This window comes from Coregonus lavaretus (genome assembly GCF_964263955.1).
Source record: "Coregonus lavaretus genome assembly, chromosome: 15".
Classification (NCBI taxonomy): domain Eukaryota; kingdom Metazoa; phylum Chordata; class Actinopteri; order Salmoniformes; family Salmonidae; genus Coregonus; species Coregonus lavaretus.
In genome coordinates, this window is record NC_140002.1 from 44615544 (window position 1) to 44624306 (window position 8763).

Consider the following 8763-nt stretch of genomic DNA (forward strand, 5'->3'; position numbering starts at 1 on the left):
CTAGGCCACTCCAGGACCTTGAAATGCTTCTTACGAAGCCACTCTTCGTTGCCCGGGCGGTGTGTTTGGGATCATTGTCATGCTGAAAGACCCAGCCAAGTTTCATCTTCAATGCCCTTGCTGATGGAAGGAGGTTTTCACTCAAAATCTCACGATACATGGCCCCATTCATTCTTTCCTTTACACGGATCAGTCGTGCTGGTCCCTTTGTAGAAAAACAGCCCCAAAGCATGATGTTTCCACCCCCATGCTTCACAGTAGGTATGGTGTTCTTTGGATGCAACTCAGCATTCTTTGTCCTCCAAACACGACGAGTTGAGTTTTGACCAAAAAGTTCTATTTTGGTTTCATCTGACCATATGACATTCTCCCAATCCTCTTCTGGATCATCCAAATGCACTCTAGCAAACTTCAGACGGGCCTGGACATGTACTGGCTTAAGCAGGGGGACACGTCTGGCACTGCAGGATTTGAGTCCCTGGCGGCGTAGTGTGTTACTGATGGTAGGCTTTGTTACTTTGGTCCCAGCTCTCTGCAGGTCATTCACTAGGTCCCCCCGTGTGGTTCTGGGATTTTTGCTCACCGTTCATGTGATCATTTTGACCCCACGGGGTGAGATCTTGCGTGGAGCCCCAGATCGAGGGAGATTATCAGTGGTCTTGTATGTCTTCCATTTCCTAATAATTGCTCCCACAGTTGATTTCTTCAAACCAAGCTGCTTACCTATTGCAGATTCAGTCTTCCCAGCCTGGTGCAGGTCTACAATTTTGTTTCTGGTGTCCTTTGACAGCTCTTTGGTCTTGGCCATAGTGGAGTTTGGAGTGTGACTGTTTGAGGATGTGGACAGGTGTCTTTTATACTGATAACAAGTTCAAACAGGTGCAATTAATACAGGTAACGAGTGGAGGACAGAGGAGCCTCTTAAAGAAGAAGTTACAGGTCTGTGAGAGCCAGAAATCTTGCTTGTTTGTAGGTGACCAAATACTTATTTTCCACCATAATTTGCAAATAAATTCATTAAAAATCCTACAATGTGATTTTCTGGATTTTTCTTTCTCAATTTGTCTGTCATAGTTGACGTGTACCTATGATGAAAATTACAGGCCTCTCTCATCTTTTTAAGTGGGAGAACTTGCACAATTGGTGGCTGACTAAATACTTTTTTTCCCCACTGTATATATATAAATATATTATATAATAATTTGTAATAGGCTGTTTTTAGGGACACATAAATGCGGGTCATTTGGCCAATATCCCTTTTTTATTGATGGTGCTGGCTGCGCCAGATCTGAGGTTTTTTTCTCTCTCTACCTTCGGATCTGAATGGGTCTCTCGGATGCGAATGGGCAGAGGTCTGTTTTTTCAGTTATTTTCATAAACGGGTCTGGCTGTCCTTGTCCATTTGGAACAGGTCTCCGTTTAAAAAATAATAATTTATGCATATTAGGTCCGGGCGGGAAAGCCACAGGTCCATTTCGGAATGGGTCCAACTTTTTGGACCTGTGAAGAACTCTCACCATGAAGACCTTACGTTTCTTACTGCTTTGGTGTGTGTTCTGTCCTGTTGAGAATACATGATCAGTGCTTTTACATATTGATGTTGTAGCCTGATCTTTGATTGTGTGTGATCAGAGACAACTCCATTGACCTGGACATTGAACAGGGGTACAATATAATGGCTTTACATTGCATCTTAAAAACAGTCATCTGGTTACCATTTACAAGTCATTAACCAACCCCTGTTGTTACTTTCAATTAATGGGCCCTGCTTTCCTCAAAGAAGAGGAAAACGTTCAACTTTAAAGGCTTAGGGTGAAGATAATGATTTAATTTAATAGATAATGAGAAGGCTTAAGTCCATGCTGTCTGATTTATTGCCTGGTGTGCTGGCCTGCCAGGGCTTTCTGCTTAGTCCTATGCATACTCTGTTTGAATTCACCTAGGAGAATAGGCCTCTGTTGCGTCAGCAAGAGACCAGGATGTTCTCCTATGACATAAAACAAGACACAATATGACGTTAAATACAAACATTCCCTCACACTTCTTTGTTGTTGCCAGTCACATTTTTCAATTGGCTTCAAAAGCTTTTATGACACGTGGCTGTTATCTTTATCTTAAAGAAACCTTTCTACACCACCCACTCCCTCTAGCACAATATAAAGCAATCATTGAAGTTGTCAGTTTGGAGGTGTTTTGGTAGTCCACATCAGCTCACCACTGAGATAGTTGATGGAATCCCCATGGGAACATTCATGGGAAGGGTTTCCCTTTCAGTCATATATTTATTGTCAGTGATTAAATTACTTTTGCAAATACAATATAAATACACACACACACTGCTTTATTTTTGTGAAATTTCAGGACTTTTTGGGGAGTAAAAATGTTGACCATTAAAAATCAAATTTTCCCTAAGCCTTAACCTAACCGTAATCTTAACCGTAATCTTCACTTCAAAAACCCTAACCCTAACCTTAACCCCAAAACCCTAAATCTAACCCTTAAGCTTAAAATAGCAATTGAACAAATTCAGGACATGAAAAAGTCCAGACTTTTCGAAAATGTTCTTGTTTTCTTACCTTGTCAGGACATTCGGTTGAATTGTTAGGACATTGTGGTCCTGATAAGGTAGGACAAACAAGTACATGCGCACACACACACACACACACATGAACACAAGGTCTACTAACAGTCACAGCAGGAGTTACCTCTGTCATATATTACATAAGGACTTTCCTCTAGCTGGCCCCACATCCCACACAGATGTGTCCACAAGGGGCGGAAGTCCTCTTTTGCACAACTGGTTATTGAGGACAGGGGTGTGTTCTGGTGTACACTGGACTAGGGTGGGAAGCTGTGTGTAAAATCACACAATAACAACTCATGCTATATCCTCTTGGACGGTACTGGACCACATGCATGCATTATTACCCCCAAAACTCTTAAAACAATTAAAACCATTAGAGTAATGTCAGCCATATGGAAGGTCAGGGGATTATAAAGAAAAATATGCAACAATAACAAATAGTCCATCCTCGAATGCTATGTATCGTTTCCTCTGAGTAAACGATACATACAGTGCATTCGGAAAGTATTCAGACCCCTTGACTTTTTCCACATTTTGATAGGCTACAGCCTTATTCTGAAATGGATTAAATACATGTATTTCCTCATCAATCTACACACAATACCCCATAATAACAAGGGAAAACAGGTTTTTAGACATTTTTGCAAATGTATAAAAAAACAGAAATACCTTATTGACATAAGTATTCAGACCCTTTGCTATGAGACTTGAAATTGACTTCAGGTGCATCCTTTTTCCATTGATCATCCTTGAGATGTTTCTACAACTTGATTGGAGTCCACCCGTGGTAAATTCAATTGATTGGACGTGATTTCGAAATTGTCCGTAGAGCTCCTAGACAGGATTGTGTCGAGGCACATATCTGGGGAAGGGTACCAAAAAATTTCTGCGGCATTGAAGGTCCCCAAGAACACGGTGGCCTCAATCATTCTTAAATGGAAGAAGTTTGGAACCACTAACACTCTTCCTAGAGCTGGCTGCCCGGCCAAACTGAGCCATCGGGGGAGAAGGGCCTTGGTCAGGGAAGTGACCAAGAACCCGATGGTCACTATGACAGAGCTCCAGAATTCCTCTGAGGAGATGGGAGAACCTTCTCAGAATGACAACCATCTCCGCAGCACTCCACCAATCAGGCCTTTATGGTAGAGTGGCCAGACGGAAGCCACTCCTCAGTAAAAGGCACATGGCAACCCGATTGGAGTTTGCAAACGGCACCTAAAGGACTCTCAGACCATGAGAAACAAGATTCTCTGGTCTGATGAAACCAAGATTGAACTCTTTGGCTTGAATGCCAAGTGTCACATCTGGAAGAAACCTGGCACCATCTCTACGGTGAAGGATGGTGGTGGCAGCATCATGCTGTGGGGATGTTTTTCAGTGGAGGGACTGGGAGACTAGTCAGGATCGAGGGAGAGATGAAAGGAGCAAAGTACAGAGAGATCCTTAATGAAAACCTTCTCCAGAGTGCTCAGGACCTCAGACTGGGGTGAAGGTTCACCTTCCAAAAGGACAATGACCCTAAGCACACAGCCAAGACAATGCAGGAGTGGCTTTGGGACAGGTCTCTGAATATCCTTGAGTGGCCCAGCCAACCTGACAGAGCATGAGAGGATCTGCAGAGAAGAATGGGAGAAACTCCCCAAATACAGTGGCTTGCGAAAGTATTCACCCCCCCCCCCCTTGGCATTTTTCCTATTTTGTTGCCTTACAACCTAGAATTAAAATTGATATTTTGGGGGGTTTGTATCAACATGCCTACCACTTTGAAGATGCAAAATGTTTTTTATTGTGAAACAAACAAGAAATAAGACAAAAAAACAGAAAACTGGAGCAACTTTTTTCTACCTTTGTGTACCTATTCAGGATACATTACCATGAAAATAATAATATTCATAATTATGTATTTCTGTTTAGTACAGATCAGGGACCCATGATGTCATTCTGTTACCCTCATTCTGTTACCGGGTGTTAAACCACTTCACTTACTGTAGTTCAAGAACCAAAATAGATTTTTCAGTCAAGGTGTCATATCATAGCTGACACCCCATTCTTTCTGTAGACATCTTTGAATCTTAATTAAGAGTAGAAATTTATGTTTTTGGAAAATGTCACAAAAAACTGAGGGAGATTTTACCGTCAATCGGTTACCAAACTTTACATCTGCACTGTTCTTCGAGTAAATGTGTTTTTGTAAAATGTTCTGTAGAAATTGTTAGAAGTAGTCCTTTTGAATAGAGTTGTATGGTTTGTTTAACTTTGCAATCAATAGCTTTTGTTTGGCATACATTTAAAGTGAATAATTTTAGTCTCAGCGTCATTCTGTTATCGTGGAATTGCCCTCGTGTGACCGCGTGATTTGTAGCTATGTGTAATTAGTGAAAGATTCTAAAGATGTGTATCATGGAAATGGAAGAAATTAATGCATTATGACGTTCAACCTCAAATAATATTTGGTTATTAGGCAATTCCACAGTAACGGACTCAGATTTTTCAAAGTTTATCAAACCATACAACTCTAATCAAAAAGACTACTTTAAACAATTTAAACAGAACATTTTACAAAAACATATTTACTGGAAGAACTGTGCAGATGTAAAGTTTGGTAATACAATTTTTATGTGTCCACGTTTTCCAAAAACTCTGTTAAATATCTGCTCTTAATTAAGATTCAGCGATGTCTGCAGAAAGAATGGGGTGTCAGCTATGTTGGAGCAAAACATTTTTATTACAGTCTAATGCTATTGTGGGTGGAAAATGGTTATGTTACAATTTTCCACAGCTGTCCAGTAACCTCTTCATACACCCCACAAAGGAGTGAGTCGTTATTCGTCCTTATATCTGGGACACTAAAAGCCATCCAAGGCTGAATTCTTCTCTTGTCTGTTTAGGCTCTAAATATCTTATCACTCCCCTATCTTAGACACATAGGCTGTCAGAACTGGTTAGAACCTGCTTTTGTTTTAATGCTTTAAGGGAGTAAAGCTAATTACCCTTTATCTCCTTTGTAAGAAGGGGTTATAGCTCTTTGTGTAGATAAAGTATTAAAAAGACTGTGTCATTTGTAAATGAACAAGATCCTCTCTGGGTTCATCAAGAGAGTGATGTCCTTGCAATTGCTTGAGTAAACCTCTTATTGCTGATAAAATGAGTTCTGCCTGATGAACACGTTTTCCTCAACAGCTATGACATGACACATTGACTCTTTTGGTTATTGAACTACAGTAAGTGAAGGGGATTTACACCCGGTAACGGAATTGTGGTAATGGAATTTCATCATGGGTCCCTGATCTGAACTACACAGAAATACATAATTATGGATATGAATGTCGTTCTCTTCATGGTGATGTATCCTAAATATGTACACAAAGGTATAAATGTGCAGTATCCTCCTTTGCATATTTGGGTATTATTCTACACACTGGCTATTATTTTAATGAGCTATGTCCCTAAACAAGACCAAATTTTGTTGGTCTGGATCGGACCAAATCTGAACCAATCATAGACTCAAGTTTGGACATCAAAGTGCAGCACAGTAGAGTTCAGTAGAGTACAGTGCAGCCCAGAACAGAAGTAGTGTTCAGTACAGTAAAGATCTATGGAGATGGTGCCGTGCTGTATGACCGCCGTTTTGCGAGCTCTGACCCAGCTTTGCTATTTTGTGATTATTTTGTGAACAGAGTGCCCCATGGTGACGGTGGGGTTATGGTATAGGCAGGCATAAACTACAGACAACGAACACAATTGCATTTTATCGATGGCAATTTGATGGCACAGAGATACCGTGACGACATCCTGAGGCCCATTGTCGTGCCATTTCATCCACCGCCATCGCCTCATGTTTCAGAATGATAATGCACGGCCCCTGGTCGCAAGGATCTGTACACAATTCCTGGAAGCTGAAAATGTCCCAGTTCTTCCATGGCCTGCATAGTCACCAGACATGTCACCCATTGAGAATGTTTGGGATGTTCTGGATTGACATGTATGACAGCGTGTTCCAGTTCCCGACAATATCAAGCAACTTTGCACAGCCATTGAAGAGGAGTCGGACAACATTCCACAGGCCACAATCAACAGCCTGATCAACTCTATGCAAAGGAGATATATCACGCTGCATGAGGCAAATGGTGGTCACACCAGATACTGACTGGTTTTCTGATCCACGGCCCTACTTTTTTTTAAAGGTATCTTATACCAACAGATGCATATCTGTATTCCTAGTCATGTGAAATCAATAGATTAGGACCTAATTAATTTATCTCAATTGACTGATTTCCTTATATGAACTGTAACTCAGTAAAATCTTTGAAATTGTTGCATGTTGCATTTCTATTTTTGTTCAGTGTATATACAGTACTGCACACACTACAATCACTTAGGTTTAAAAATAAACACACTGGACATTCTACGCCATTAAAAAACAAATTGAAATTGGAATACCTATTTAAATGTGGCAAAAATGAATTTAATGTGTCATTGAACCAATTGCACTTTATGTCAGCGAGGTGTGGTGTACACTTGCAAAACAAGATTTCACCTGTTAGGTTCTGAACAAATAGAGTAAAAACTCAAACGGACAACTAAGAAAAGCTCAAACCAAGTTTATTCACCCACTGGGTCATACAGATGCAAAGACAAAGCATGATTACACAAGCACATATATCTATAAACTCCTACTAGGCAGGGTCAACTCCTTACACATCTAGACAGTCAATACATCTCTGTTGCTAGGCAGGAACTTAATTGGTTCCTCTCACTGGTGTAGTCATGGCCCTGCTTGATGCTAGAACCTTCGTGGGCGTGGAAATGTATGTGTGTGAGATAGGACTGTAATAGGAGGGTTGTTTTGGTGGGCCCCTCTGGGCCCACTCCCAGAGGTTTCTTCGCATTTCATCTGTTAACTTGACCTCGAGCCGAATTCCTCGCTCCTCCCTAGTTCCGCAGCTGGCATGCCTTATCAAAGACTAACTAGACTGTTGCCCTTTTCCTCCCTCCTTAGGAACAGAATATGAACTTTCTGCACTTCCCCTTGTCTCACTCGAGACAGTTATCAGTAAAAAATACTATAACTCATTGGTATGTCTACCTTTATTTGTTACTCCTGTGAACTTTGATTATCCTCCCTCTTAATGAGCTCGCTTGACTTTTTCCACATTTTGTTACTGTCGTGTATGACGATTATGACTATTTTAGAGGAACAAAGAAAATATGTTTATCTTAGTTCAAAAGTAGCCATTTGTGGGGTGACGCCCCAGGGGAGACGGGTGATTGGACCGCAGAGGGAGCAACCCATATTTTTACATTGTTTATAAGTATATGCTGGAGGCACAGGAAAGCAGAGCAGCCATTACAATTCGAGGACACTGCTCTCCGGGTCTCATGACGCCTGTAACTCATGCTGAAAGCTTGTGATATGAATAAACTTATGATCAAAGGTTCAGTATGAGCGGACTCCTTTGTTTATCAGCAATAATTGCCAGCATTTACTCGATACGACAAATGGCGCCCAACGTGGGGCTGGTCTGCATCTCTTTGTTCCATTCAGCCGCCAAGCTAACTCGTTCTGAAGTCATGGTCAGAAAAGGGTGAGTTTTTTCCTCACAGCTTTGGAAGGTTGTTAGTTTGGATGCTATTTGTGTACACTGGAGCGATGTACCATTAGGACCGAAATGTGCCTCATGTGGCGTTATTGCTGAGAACTAGGAGTCTGTAATAATTATTCTAAAATTGTACAGCAATTGAAGGCAGATATTAACGGCAGATATTAAGACAGATATTGGCAGATATTAAAGGCAGATATGCGTATACATTAGGGCACTGTACCGCGTAAGACCCCAGGGGGGCCATTCAGAATGGGCCGAAAATCCTCTTGCGCGATTAGATGTGTATTAGGTGTGTTTTAAAGAAAAACTCGGGTTGATGGAATTTATCTGATTGTGATTATTGCTCGACTTTCATCCGACGGGGTGTCCGCTTGGGGGAATCTCTCAGTAGATGGTCATTAAACTCACGGCATCACAAACGGTAGAAAATAAGACAAAGAAAGGGCAGTGCAGGGTAGCTGTTGCGTGTTGCAAGCCACAGGTTAGCTAAAGGCTAAAGGCTAATGCTAATGCTAAATGCTGGTTGTGTTTCATGCCACATTGTACATAAAGGCTAATGCTAATGCTAAATGCTAA